The following is a 13,426-nucleotide window of genomic DNA, read 5'->3' on the forward strand; positions in this document are numbered from 1 at the left end:
GCCGCCCCCATTGTCCCCAGACAGCCAGAACCAACAGGCAGAGGCTCTACAGGAGGCAGACAGCTGAGCTGGCCAGTCAGGGCCAGCCCCATGTCCCCCAGAAGGAGCAGATTTGGAGGCAGCCAGACTCTGGGTCGCACTCCACGGGGCCACTTCGGCAAGTCAGCCCGTGAACCTCAAGTTTCTCATCTGTACGAAGGAGCTAGTGACACTGTAGCTACAGCTGTGTCTAGTTTGACCTACGTGGCGTGTCAATGAAGAAGCTGAATTCTTTGTCAAGAAACTGGAAGATGTAATGTAAAATCTGGATTTCAGAGTTCTCTTGGAAAAATCAGGAGATCAGAGACTTGCCTTCAAGTGCCATAATTGTTTATTGATAAACGTGTCTTCCTACCCAGCTGCCAGCACCAGAAGGAGCATCTTATGGTCTGAGCAGCCCATAGGTGCAAACGAAGGCACAGAAACTCAATATTAATGAGGTAACAGAAGCGAGCATTTCCGGGGTGCGCCATGAGCCTGGTGATGCTGTTCACTGTGTTCTCATCCTCTGAACAGCACCGTGACTCTTTGAGGCAGCCACCTCCACTATTATTACCCCCATGTTACAGATTAGCAAACTGAGGCACAACTAAGGCTGGAGAGAGATTCAACCAATAGTTGGAGGGCACTGAGGAGTCCGGGAGGTCTTCCTGGGGGAGGTGGTATGTGAGCTGGATCAAAGAGCAGTCCTGCCCCCTCAGTAACACCCTCCCCACCCCATGGCGGCTCCCGCCACCCCATGCGACCACAGCCCACAGGCACCAGCTCCAGCCCCTCCCAGCTCTCAGGCCCCAATCGCCCAGCCCTTCCTTCAGTCCTGGCCTTCACCCAGCCTCAAAGCCCATGCACTGCAGGTCCCTCTGTCTGGGACAGACCCTGCAGCCCTGGGGACCCTGCTCACCACAGGCCAGACCCCTTCTCCAGCCTGGGGGACACATCCAGCTGCTGGTGCTCCCCCCATAGAAAACACAGCATCAAAACCCAGAACCCTGGAAAATGTGTTTGGGGAGTAGAGCACGAACTATATGTTCTCACCACAGAAAACAGTGGGGGGCAGGAGGGAACCGTAGAGGTGACAGGTATGTTCAGCACCTGGATCTCAGGGGCGGGTTTCCCGGTGTGCACACACCAGCCCATCAAACTGCATATATTAAATATGTGCCATTATTTTATATCAATCACACCTTAATAAAGCTGCTTTTTTAAAAAAGCAAAACAAGGCCCAGTGCGGTGGCTCACACCTGTAATCCCAGCACTTTGAGGGGCCGAGGCAGGCAGATCACTTGAGCACAGGAGTTCAAGACCAGCCTGAGCATGGAGACTCCATCTCTACAAAAAATACAAAAATCAGCCATCCATGGTGGCAGGTGCCTATAGTCCCAGCCACTTGGGAGGCTGAGGTGGGAGGATGACTTGAGCCCAGGAAGCAGAGGTTGCAGCGATCTGTGATCACACCACTGCACTCCAGCCTGGGCAACAGAGCGAGACTCCATCTCACACACACACACACGCAGCCTCAATTTCCCTTTGCAGCCTCCCTCTCCCACCTGGTTTCTCAGCAGAGGCTGCTGGGCTGGAGATACCTTTCTCCTTTGGAATCTCACCATGCTTTCCTCCTCCCCTGGCCGCTTGGCCTGGTTCTGAAGATGAATCAGGGCTAAACCAAGAAGTCATGGGATCCGGCCGCGTGTCCATGTCTCAATCTCTCTCTCTCTCTCTCTCTCTCTCTCTCTTTCCCCAAAGAAGAGGCTTTCAGGCCCTGGGTTTCAGCCCATTCATTCAGCACTGCCCAAAGGGAATCTTCAGAGACCCAGCGCAGCCCTGTCCAACTGGGTGATCAGGGATGGGTCACTGACCTTCTCCGAGTCTCAGTTTCCTCAACCATACAATGGGCGTAAGGAGAGTGTCGCCTCATGGGCTGCTGTGAGGTTTGAATGAGTCCATGGAGGTAAAGTGCTTAGAACAAGGTCTGAAGACCCCGGGCACCAGAGGGTCAGCCCTGCAGTCATTAAGTGACCCTTCCTCCTCTGCCCCACCTCCACCCGGGTTAAGGGATGGACTTTGCCCTGCTTTTGATCAGCAGGATGACTTTTTTCCATCACACTAGACCAGGCAGCTGATTAGATAACAGTGATGGGGACACTGTGGCCTTTTGCCTAACATGGCTGATTCTGTGATTCTGTCCCCACCACCCCCAAGGTCAAAGACCATGGCCCTGGAACACAGAGTTGGGGTAGAATGCCAAGGTGAGCCCTTGTTGGACGCCACTCCCTCCCATCCGGCGAAATAGACCCTTTGAGCCCAGGAAGGCTGCCTGGAGGAGGGGACATCTGAGCTGGGAATTTTAAAATAAGCTGGGCTTTGCTAGGAAAAGAAGATGGTGGAGGAGTGCCTGGCAGAGGACACAGCCTGTGCAAAGGCTGGGAAGCCTTTAAGAGCGTGACTTGCCTGAATGTTCACCAAAAACAAATATGGAATGATATATCCATATTTGACAGTTGGAAACAACTCAAATATCCATCAACAGATAAATGAATTGCCACATATCCACACAATGGAATGCTACCTGGCAATCAAAAAGAACCAACCATGGATGAACACCACAACACAGGTGAGCCTCAGAAGCACTACCCCCAGCAAAAAAAAGAAAAGAAGAATCATACTACACAACACCATTTCCGCGACATCGGGGAAAGGGAATACTCTAGAGAGAGAAGCCAGACCAGTGGCTGCCGGGGACCGGGATGGAGGGAGGGGACTGACGTGAACTGGCCCAGCTATCTTGATTTTGGTTGCCATATAGGTGAAGTGTATACATCTGATGCAACTCATCAAATTAGGCCAGGCATGGTGGCTCATGCCTGTAATCCAAGGACTTTGGGAGGCCAAGCCAGGAGAATTTCTTGAAGCCAGGAGTTCAAGAGCAGCCTGGGCAACATGGTGAAACCGTGTCTCTACTAAAAATACAAAAAATATTAGCTGGGCATGGTGGCGCACACCTGTGGTCCACTTGAGCTGGGAGGATCACTTGAGCCCAGGAGTTCAAGGCTGCAGTGAGCCGTGACCATGTGCCTGCACTCCAGTCTGGGCCACAAAGCAAGACCCTGTCTGAAAAAAACAACAGCAACACCACCACCCATGACATGCTATATTTACCGCTATGGAACAATCTCCGGAATATTTTAAGTAAAAAATAATTTAAAAATGAATACTATTACTACCTTTAAAATATAATGCAATCATGTTGATCAAAAGGCAGATATGTGCATACACATATAATCCCATTTATGTGACGTTCTAGAACAGGCAAGACTAACATATCAATAGAAACCAGAACAGGGGTCACCTGGGAGGTTGGGGGATAAGGGGGTGAAAATTCTGTTTCCTGATCTGGTTGCTGGTTACCCGGTACTATGTTCACTGAAAAATGTATGGTGTTATTCCCTTTATATGTGGGCTTTTCTATACATGTGCTACACTTCACTAAAACCCTTTTGAAACTATAATGTGAAATTTTAAAAATAAAAGATTAACTGCAAATGGGCAAAGGACTTGAAAAGACCTTTCTCCAAAGAAAATACACAAATAGCCAACAAGCTCATGAAAAGGTGCTTGACATCATCAGGGAAATCCAAATCAAAGTCACAATGGGCCACCACTTCTCACCCACCAGGATGGCTAGAATTTTTTTTCATGGAAAATAGCAAGTGTTGGCAAGGGTGTGGGAACTGGAACCTTTATGCATTGCCGGCAGAAGTGTAACGTGGAACAGCCACTGTGGAAACCAGTCTGACCGTTCCTCAAACGATCAAACACAAAGTTACCGTATGACCCTGCAACTCCACTCCCCAGAACAGACCCAAGAAGAACTGAAAATGGGTGTAAAAAACAACACGTACAAGAATGTGCACAGCAGCACTGTTCGCAATGGGCGAAAACAACCCAAGAGTCCGTCAACAGATGAATGGCTGAACGCAGTATGGTCTGTACAGACAGCGGCATCTGAATCATTCAGAAAAAGGAATGCATGGGTTGGCTGTTTACTACTGCGTAAAAAAGAAATGTATTTAAAGAGCCAAAAAAAATAATTTTAAAGAAAGGAATGCGGCCGGGTGTGGTGGCTCACATCTGTAATCCCAGCACTTTGGGAGGCTGAGGCAAGTGGACCACCTGAGGTCAGGAGTTCAAGACCAGCCTGGCCAACATGGTGAAACCCCGCCTCTACTAAAAAAAAAAAAAAAAAAAAAAAAACAAAAATTAGCTGGGCATGGTGGCAGCCAACTGTATTCCCAGCTACTCGGGAGGCTGAGGCAGGAGAATCGCTTGAACCCGGGAGGCGGAGGTTGCAGTGAGAGCCAAGATTGCGCCGCTGCACTCCAGCCTGGGTAACAGACCGAGATTTCATCTCAAAAAAAAAAAAAAAAGAGAAAGAAAGAAAGAAAAAGAAAGGAATGCAACACTGACACATGCCATCACATGGACAAACCTCAAAAACCTGACATGGAGTGAAAGAAGCCAGTCAAAAGGCCACACTTAGTGTCTGACCACACTTATGAAATGCCCAGAATAGGCAAATCCAGAGACAGCAGATTGGTGGTTGCCAGGGGCTGGGGGAGAAAGGAATGGTGGGTGACTGCTTAATGGGTACACGGTAATGAGAATGCTTTGGAACTAGATCGTGGTGACGGTTGCGCAACCTTGCGAACGCACTAAATGCCACTAAACTGTACATTTGTAAATGGTTTTGGTGAATTTTATGTTAACTGGATCTTAATCACAATTTCAAAAAGAAAGATTCACTCCAAATTAAAATGAGATATCATTTCCCAGTAGATGAGCAAAAATTAGGACATCCAAGAAAACAACTACAGGCAAAGATGTTTGGAAACAGGACCGCTGTGCACAGCGGGGGTCAGGCCACTGGGGAGTTGGGACAGTTTCTAATCAGGTCAGGTGTGAGCAAAGCCCCATGGTCTGTGGGTTCCCTGTTCAGACATGGTGCAGAGCACCAGCTTCCCAGCTCCTGCCACGCTAGGGCCACGACCTGCACACCCACCAGAAGCCTCATGAGGGAACACGCACCTTCCCAGCATGATGCAACTTACGTTATGACTCCATTATTCGCCCCTCTGATATTCTATCCTATTCCATTCTGTTTTTAAAATGCTGATCCCAGGCCAGGTGCAGTGGCTCACGCCTGTAATCCCAGCACCTTGGGAGGCTGGGGCGGGCGAATTATGAGGTCAGGAGATCAAGATCATCCTGGCCAACACAGTGAAACCCTGTCTCTACTAACAATACAAAAAAATTAGCCGGGCGTGGTGGCAGATGCCTGTAGTCCCAGCTACTCGGGTGGCTGAGGCAGGAGAATCGCTTGAATCCAGGAGGCGGAGGTTGCAGCGAGCCAAAATTGCGCCACTGCACTCCAGCCTGGGCGACAGAGCGAGACTCCATCTCAAAAAAAAAAAAAAAAAAAAAAGCTGATCCCCACCCACCCCACTTATTTCACAACCCACAATCTGATCACATCTGACAGTTTGAAAACTCTGCCCTAGAAAGATTCTCCTAAGTGTGCAAGAAAGCGCCAGAAGAATTGTCAGACCTCAAAAAAAGAACAGAGGGCCAGGCACGGGGGCTCACCTGTGATCCCAACACTTTGGGAGGCCGAGGCGGGTGGATCACTTGAGGTCAGGAGTTCCAGACCAGCCGGGCCAACATGGTGCAACCCCATCTCTACTAAAACTACAAAAATTACCCAAGCACGGTGACATGCACCTGTAGTCCCAGCTACTCGGGAGGCTGAGGTGGGAGAATCGCTTGAGCCCGGGAGGCGGAGGTTGCAGTGAGCCGAGATCACACCATTGCACTCCAGCCTGGGTGACAGAGCGAGACCCTGCCTTGAAAAACAACAGAGAGCCCAGCCAGGTTCTCAGTCAAAGATAAGCTGGGCTTCTGCACACACGGTGGCTGCACGGTGAGTAAACGCCATCAACTTGCAGATATCTCAAAGGCAGAATCTTGACAGAAGGACAAATACTGCAGGACAAATACTTCCAGATTTGTCTTTTAGAGGTGAGGAATCTGAAGACATTGAATACACAGAGAGTTGAATGGTGCTTACGGGGCGGAGGCTGGGGAGGTGGGGAGATGCAGGTCACAGGGCGCAAAGCTGCAGTCATGTGGGATGGGTGGTCTGGAGGTTGCATGCACAACACGAGGACTGTGATTAATACTGTACTGTACACTGGAAGCAGATTTCAGGTGCTCTCACCACTAAAAACAAAGAGGTGGCCGGGACTCATGCCTGTAATCCCAGCACTTTGGGAGGCCGAGGTGGGAGGATCACTTGAGGTCAGGAGTTTGAGAACAACCTGGGCAACATAGGGAGCCCGTCTCTATAAAAAATACAAAAATTAGCCAGGCACAGTGGCACGCACCTGTGGTCCCAGCTACTCAGGAGGCTTAAGTGGGAGGATCACTTGAGCCTGAGAGTTCAAGGCTGCAGTGAACCGTGATCACCCCACTGCACTCTAGCCTGGGTGACAGAGCGAGACCCTGTCTCAAAAAAAAAAAAAAAAAAAAAAGAGGTGACTATATGAGGAGATACATATGTTAATCTGCTTAACCGTAGTAATCATTTCACTATGTGTGTGTATATAGCAAAACAGCATTTGGATGCCTTAAATATACATAATTTTTATTATTTATTTATTTTGAAACAGAGTCTCGCTCAGTTGCCCAGGCTGGAGAGCCTTGACTTCCTGATCTCCCCAGATCAAGCAATCCTCTCACCTCAGCCTCCTGAGTAGCTGGGACTACAAGGCACATACCACCACGCCCGGCTATTTTTTTATTTTTTTATTTTTTTGCTTTTAGTAGAGACAAGGTCTCACTATGTTGCCCAGGCTGGTCTTGAACTCCTGAGCTCAAGTGATCCACTCGCTTCAGCCTCCCAAAGTGCTGGGATTATAGGTGTCAGCCACTGCACCTGGCCTCAATTTTTATTTTTAAAGAAAAAAAAATCTTGAGTGGAGAAAAGGCTAAAGAAAGAAACAATTGACATGGGCCTCTTGATGTGAATTTTCCAAACACATGAAATAATACTCTATATTCTTTCTGAAGACAAACCCATGTGGAAATGTAGAAAAACATTCAGGGAAATGATACCTGCAAACAATCTCAGGAGAGGGCTGGGGGCTGGGGATGTGGGAAAAGCTTTAACTGTCATTGTGAACATGTTATTTCTTGAAAATAACATACGAGCCACCGTCCGAACATTGGCCTACAAGCCCCTCTGCCTGGTCTGGCCCCTGTTTTCTCTCTGGCCCCACATCCAACTGTAGCAGGACAAGTCACAGACAAAACTCCTCAGACACCGGATTAAAGAAGGAAGAGGTTTTTATTCGGCCGGGAGCATCGGCAGACTCGCGTCTTAAGAGCCGAGCTCCCCGAAAAAGAAATTCCTAGCCCTTTTAAGGGCTTACAACTCTAAGGGGTCCATGTGAAAGGGTCATAATAGATCAAGTAAGTGTGAGGAACGTGACCGGGGGCTACATACATCAGCTAACAGAACAGAAAGTTTTACAGTGCTTTCTCATACAACGTCTGGAATTTACAGATAACACCAGTAGTTTTGGTCGGGGGTTAATATTATTATTATTATTATTTTAACCGCCAGGGCCAGGTGGTGGCGCCAAGGTCGTCTAGCTATTTATCTTACTTCTGTTTCTTTCCAACTTTTTGCTTTCTCCCTTTTCTCCTGTCTTATAAACTAGGGAAAAGGGGAGGCTGGGGAGAAGCTGGGAAGGACAACAGGAGAAGCGGTGGTCTCATTCCACAACCACTGTCTGTTACTCAGCCCAGCCCCACAGCCTCCTTGCTATCCTGTCTAAGAGGCCACGCTCCTGCCCCAGGGCCTTTGCACCCACTGCTTCCTCCTAAACACGCGGTCAAATCCCTCACCCCTTCGAATCTCTGCTTACATGCCCCCTTCTCAGAAGGCTCATCCAACCTGCCCCTAAAACTCCTGACCTCCCGACCTGCCGTGTTGTTTCCATGCTGCTTGTGGCCTTCGAGCACACGGTATAATTAGCTTATCAGGTTTATTGCTCTCCATCTGTATCACCTGCCTGGCCATAAACCCACAAGGGCAAGATCCTCAGCTGCTTTGTTTGGCGATGTGTCTGTCCTCAGGGCCTGGGACAGCTCTTGGCACCTTGCAGGAGCTCTGTAAATATTTTCTGGGTGAATGAGCAAAAGTGAGACCTGAAACCATATAATCAACGTGGAAATGTCTACCGGGTGGTAACGCTAGTCCTCCTTTGTGTGTTTTAAACAGCTCATACTTAAGAAGGGATTTTTTTTTTTTTTTTAATACACAGAGAGTGCCGCCTGTTTAGGCCGGGGCAACAACTCGGTAAATGTGTGATGGATGAGATGAAGATTTCATAGATATTAATTATTAGCATTCTCTTCCTACCACCCACAGCACTCTCCCCTGCACCTGGAGAGGCCCCTGACCTCCAAACCTAACACCCCGCTCGCCCAGGTGCCACCTCCTCCATGAAGCCCACTGGAACGACCTCGGCCTACAGTGAGGCTGCTCTGACCTCATTGGGATTGCAGTTCATGCCCTGTACAATCACCCGCCCCATGCTAGATGCTATGCTAGGAATTTAAAGACACAGGGATGAACACGATGGGGCCCCTGCCCTAAGACGCCCCTGCCCTCAGACACCAGGGGAGCAGAATCGTCTGGACAATCTGCCCGGCCCTGTTCAGGTAGCGAAACGCTTCCACCTACTTCACCTCTTAAATTCTCAATGGCTCGTCTCATCGAAGCAGACACTGAGGCTCCAAAGCCAAACGCCTGACCAAGGTCACAGGAGCAGGGAGAGACAGAGCCCCAGGCTCCGTATCCACGTCTAGGCCTGTGCCCTCACGCTTCTCTCCTAGGCCATCCCCGCTGGGCTCCTTGCATGGGAGCTTCACAAATGAATCATTAACTTAACCTGGCCACTGAATTGCAAGGTCTAATTCCTCCTCCTATGAGAAGAGAAAACAGGCTTCCAAGAAACACACCTCTGACCAAATGAGCCAAGAAGCCAGTTTGCCCAGACGAAGCCTAGTTCTGGGACAAGGCCAGGCCCTGCCCACTCTGGACCAGCAGTCAGTGGCTGACTACACTCTCAATCCCAGGGCTCCAGGCATCCCCAGCTCCATGGGGCCTTAAGATGCAGGAACAACTACGACACAGGCTAATCCAATCTGGGACTTGGGAACACCACACCCTTGGCTCATGTTCCAACTTCTTTTGATTTTTAAAGGACTAAGGTAAGAAGACTAAAATAAAAGGTTTTTACAAGAAACCCACGCTTGTAAGTTGCTTAAGCGAAGAGGTTGAGTCATTCGTGAGTCCTCCATTTTCCTCCCACCTAGCACCCTCCATCAGCAAGGCTGGGCTGCTCTCGCTTTAAAGCATGCCTCAAATCCATCCACTTCTCTCCAACACCATCCTGGCCCCCATCCTGGCTTGTATGGATGGGTGCCGTAGTTTCCCCGCTGTTTTCCTGCCTCTGCTCTTGCCCCCCGCCCCGTTCTCCCCACAGAATCCAAGTTATCCTTTTAAGATTAAAGTCAGAGCATGTCATTCTGCTCAAACCTCCCCCATGCCTCCCTATTTATCTCAGAATAGAATCTAAATTCCTGACAGTGACCTATGAGGTCTTGCACAACCCAGCTCCCTGTAGTCACTCCAGTCTCCTCCCCCATTCCTATCTCCCTCGCTCACTCTGCTGCAGCCACACTGGCCTTGCTGTGCTCCTGAGCCACCAGGCAAGTTTCTGCCACAGGGCCTTTGCACTGACTCTTTGCTCCTCCAGGGGCAATCTTTCCCCTGATGCCCACAAAAGTGAACCCCTCACTTCTCAAGTCTAAAGTCACTTTCTCCATGAGACCTTCCCTGAGCACTTTTCAATCCCTTAACCATCTCTATTGAGCCCCACTGTATGGCAGGCTCTGCTCTAGGCCTGGGCACTTCAATAGTGAACAAAATGGATGAAAATACCATTCTTCCTAAAGCAGCCCTTCCCCCATCACATTGTATTCATCACCCTGTTTTGTCTCCCTGACATTATCAATATCTGAAATTTCTATGTAGTTGTTGATAAGTCCCCCTTCCTGCTGCCCGGAATTCAGTCACAATGGATGGAGCTAGAGCAGCCATCTTGGATCATGAGGCACCCTTAAGAATGAAAGCCACACATGAAGAAGGGCGGAGCAGAATAGGAGATAGGAGAAAGGATTCCTGTGACTTCCTGGAGCCACCCACCAGCCCTGGGTGGCTTAGTCATCAGAGAAATGTCCACTGGACTCACAGTGAGATCCCATGCCATACACCAGAATGGCTACAATGAAAAAGACTGACAATAACAAGTGCTGGTGAGGATGTGGAGCAGCCAGAGTGCTCACACATTGCTGGTGGAAGTGCATTAGTGCAGTCACTGTGGAATATACTTCTTCTACCAAAGCTGGACGTTCACCCTACAATATAGCAATCCCACCCCCAGTATTTGTCCCAGAAAAATGAAAGCATGCACCCACACAAAGATTATCCACAAATGCTCATAGCAGCCGTACCCATAACAGCCCAAAACTGGAAACAACACAAATGTCTACAAGCAAGTGAATGCATGACAAATGGGGACACACTCATACCATGGAATGCTACCCAGCGACAAAAGGGAATGACCAATTGAGACACACAATGACAGGGTAAATCACACACAGGGACCACGTGCATGAGTCCATATAAGTGATGTCCCGGGGAATGGCAAAACCAATCCATGGGGATAGAGGTGGGGGCAGCAGGACCTCAGGGGTGGATACTGACAGGGAGGGGTGCGGGGGAGCCGTTTACACTTGGTATAGGGGGTCATTACAAGCGTGCATACCTAGGTGAAAATCCATCAACCTCTAACCGAAATTGTGCACTTTTCTTAATGTATTTGATACTTCAATTTTTAAAAAGAAAAAAAATTAAAGCAAAACAAATTTTTTCTTTTTTCAGACAGAGTCTCACTCTGTCGCCCAGGCTGGAGTGCAGTGGTGTGATCTCAGCTCACTGCAACCTCCACCTCCCAGGTTCAAGCAATTCTCCTGCCTCAGCCTCCAGAATAGCTGGGACTACAGGCATACGCCACCATGCCCAGCTGATTTTTTTTTTTTTTAGACGGAGTTTTGCTCTGTCACCCAGGCTGGAGTGCAGTGGCGCGATCTCGGCTCACTGCAACCTCTGCCTCCCGGGTTCAAGCAATTCTCCTGCCTCAGCCCCCCGAGTAGCTGGGATTACAGATGCCCGCCACCACACCTGGCTAATTTTTGTATTTTTTTAAGTAGAGACGGGGTTTTGCCAAATTGGCCAGGCTGGTCTCAAACTCCTGACCTCAGGTGATCTGCCTGCCTCGGCCTCCCAAAGTGCTAGGATTACAGGCATGAGCCACCGCGCCTGGACTGATTTTTGTATTTTTGACAGAAATGGGGTTTTACCATGTCGGCCAGGCTGAGGTCTCCAACTCCTGACCTCAGGTGATCGGCCCACCTTGGCCTCCCAAAGTGCTGGGATTACAGACGTGAGCCACTGCGCCTGGCCTAAAGCAAAAAATTATTGATCCAGGGGTGGGTACTCTTCAGATGTTCAATACACCCTCAAGTGGTGTCTCTAATAAGAGAGCACCTACAGCCACCAAGGCCCAATCAGGGTCCCAGTGCCCCGTCAAATCTGATTTCTGAAGCAGAGCAGCGAGGCCAGCCAGGAGACCACCAGGGGCCCTGGAGAGACGTGAGAGGTCTGGGGTCCCCTCTTTACCAGCAAAGGGGCTCTGTCCACTCCCTGTCCCCTCAACCCCCTGCCCATCCTCCACCTACCAGCAGGCGCCTGATACAACTTCCTGTGCCTGTTTCTTTACCTGTAACAAGGAATAAAGGATAGGACCCATGCAGCAGGGACAGGTCATGTTGACATAATGTGCTGGGAACAGCCCTTTGTCACTGCGATCTTCCTTCCAAAACCCGGAACTAGGGCCTAATCAATAGAAGAACAATCCAGACAAATCCCAGCAGAGGGGCGTCCTGCAAAATTCCTAGCCGGTGCTCAGGAACGCAATCCAGGTCATCCAAAGCCAGGAAAGTCTGAGAACCCACAGAGACCAGAGGATCCTAAGGCAACGTGAGGGACAAACGCAATGTGGGGCCCTGGATTGGGTCCTGGGACAGAAAATGATACGAAGGAGAAACGAAGGAAACCTGAATCCTGTCTGGATGTTAGTTATTACTGATGTATCAACATTGGTTCATTCGTAGCAACAAATGTATCCCATTCCTTTAAGATGTTAATAGCAGGGGACACTGGCTGTGGGATATGTGGGAACTCAGCACTATCTTCCCAATTTTTCTGAAAGTCGAACTGTTCTAGGCCGGGCGCGGTGGCTCACACCTGTGGAATCCTAGCACTTTGGGAGGCCAAGGCAGGTGGATCACTTGAGGTCAGGAGTTGGAGACTAGCCTGGCCAACATAGTGAAATCCCGTCTCTACTAAAAATACAAAAATTAGCCAGGTGTGGTGTCAGGTACCTGTGGTCCCAGCTACTTGGGAGGCTGAGGAAGGAGAATCACTTGAACCTGGAAGGCGGAGGTTCTAGTGAGCCGAGATTGTGCCACTGCACTCCAGCCTGGGCAACAGAGTGAGACTTGGTCTCAAAAAAAAAAAAAAAAACTGTTCTAAAACAGAAAGTTATTTTAAAACAAGCAGGCTCTGTCGCGGCAATACAGGGAGGGCCAAATCAGTGCCTCACCAAATCATATTACAGCTTCAAGCAAAAGGAAAAAATGTGCACCCCATATTTATACTTTTTCCAGAACATTAAAGTCTTTTTGTAAAAACACTGACAATTTCAAAAGTTCACATATTAACACAACATTATTTTAAGTTTAAATATTTTATTTAAGCCCACCCAAACCAGATTATACTATCATGTTAATGACCTGGCTTTAATGGAAGCATTTTCATTGTATTAGCTTCCCAATGCTGCTGTAAGAATTAACAATTAACACTGGCTCAGATCAATACAAAGTTATTATCTTACAGTTCTCGGGGGGAGAAGTCCAAACTGGGACTGCCCCTGAGATGGGATGAAAGTCACGGTGCAGGCAGGGTGCTTCCTTCCAGAGCTCAGGGGGAATCCATTGCCTTCCGTTTCCCAGCTTCTAAGAGGCCTCCACATTCCTTGGCTCCTGTCCCCTCATCACTCCACCCCCTGCTTCTGCGGTCACATCTCCTACTCTCACCCTCCTGCCTCCCTCTGACAAAGATCCTTGTGAAAGCATCGTG

The 13,426-nt window shown here is 49.1% G+C and overlaps 1 protein-coding gene across 11 annotated transcripts in view; it reads right to left on the reverse strand.

The window, feature by feature from the left end:
* SCARB1 (scavenger receptor class B member 1) overlaps positions 1–13,426 on the reverse strand; it is an 87,520-nt gene that overhangs the window by 43,688 nt on the left and 30,406 nt on the right. Inside the window, exon 1 of one of the 11 annotated variants that reach the window (XM_054664702.2) lies at positions 8,848–8,865. The exons of the other annotated variants lie outside the window; for them this stretch is intronic. The gene's annotated coding sequence lies outside the window, so the exon portion shown is untranslated. Of the gene's footprint in view, positions 1–8,847; positions 8,866–13,426 lie in introns of those variants that run through there. 11 annotated transcript variants of the gene reach the window in all.

The sequence above is a fragment of the Pan troglodytes genome, chromosome 10 (assembly GCF_028858775.2).
Source record: "Pan troglodytes isolate AG18354 chromosome 10, NHGRI_mPanTro3-v2.0_pri, whole genome shotgun sequence".
NCBI lineage: Eukaryota > Metazoa > Chordata > Mammalia > Primates > Hominidae > Pan > Pan troglodytes.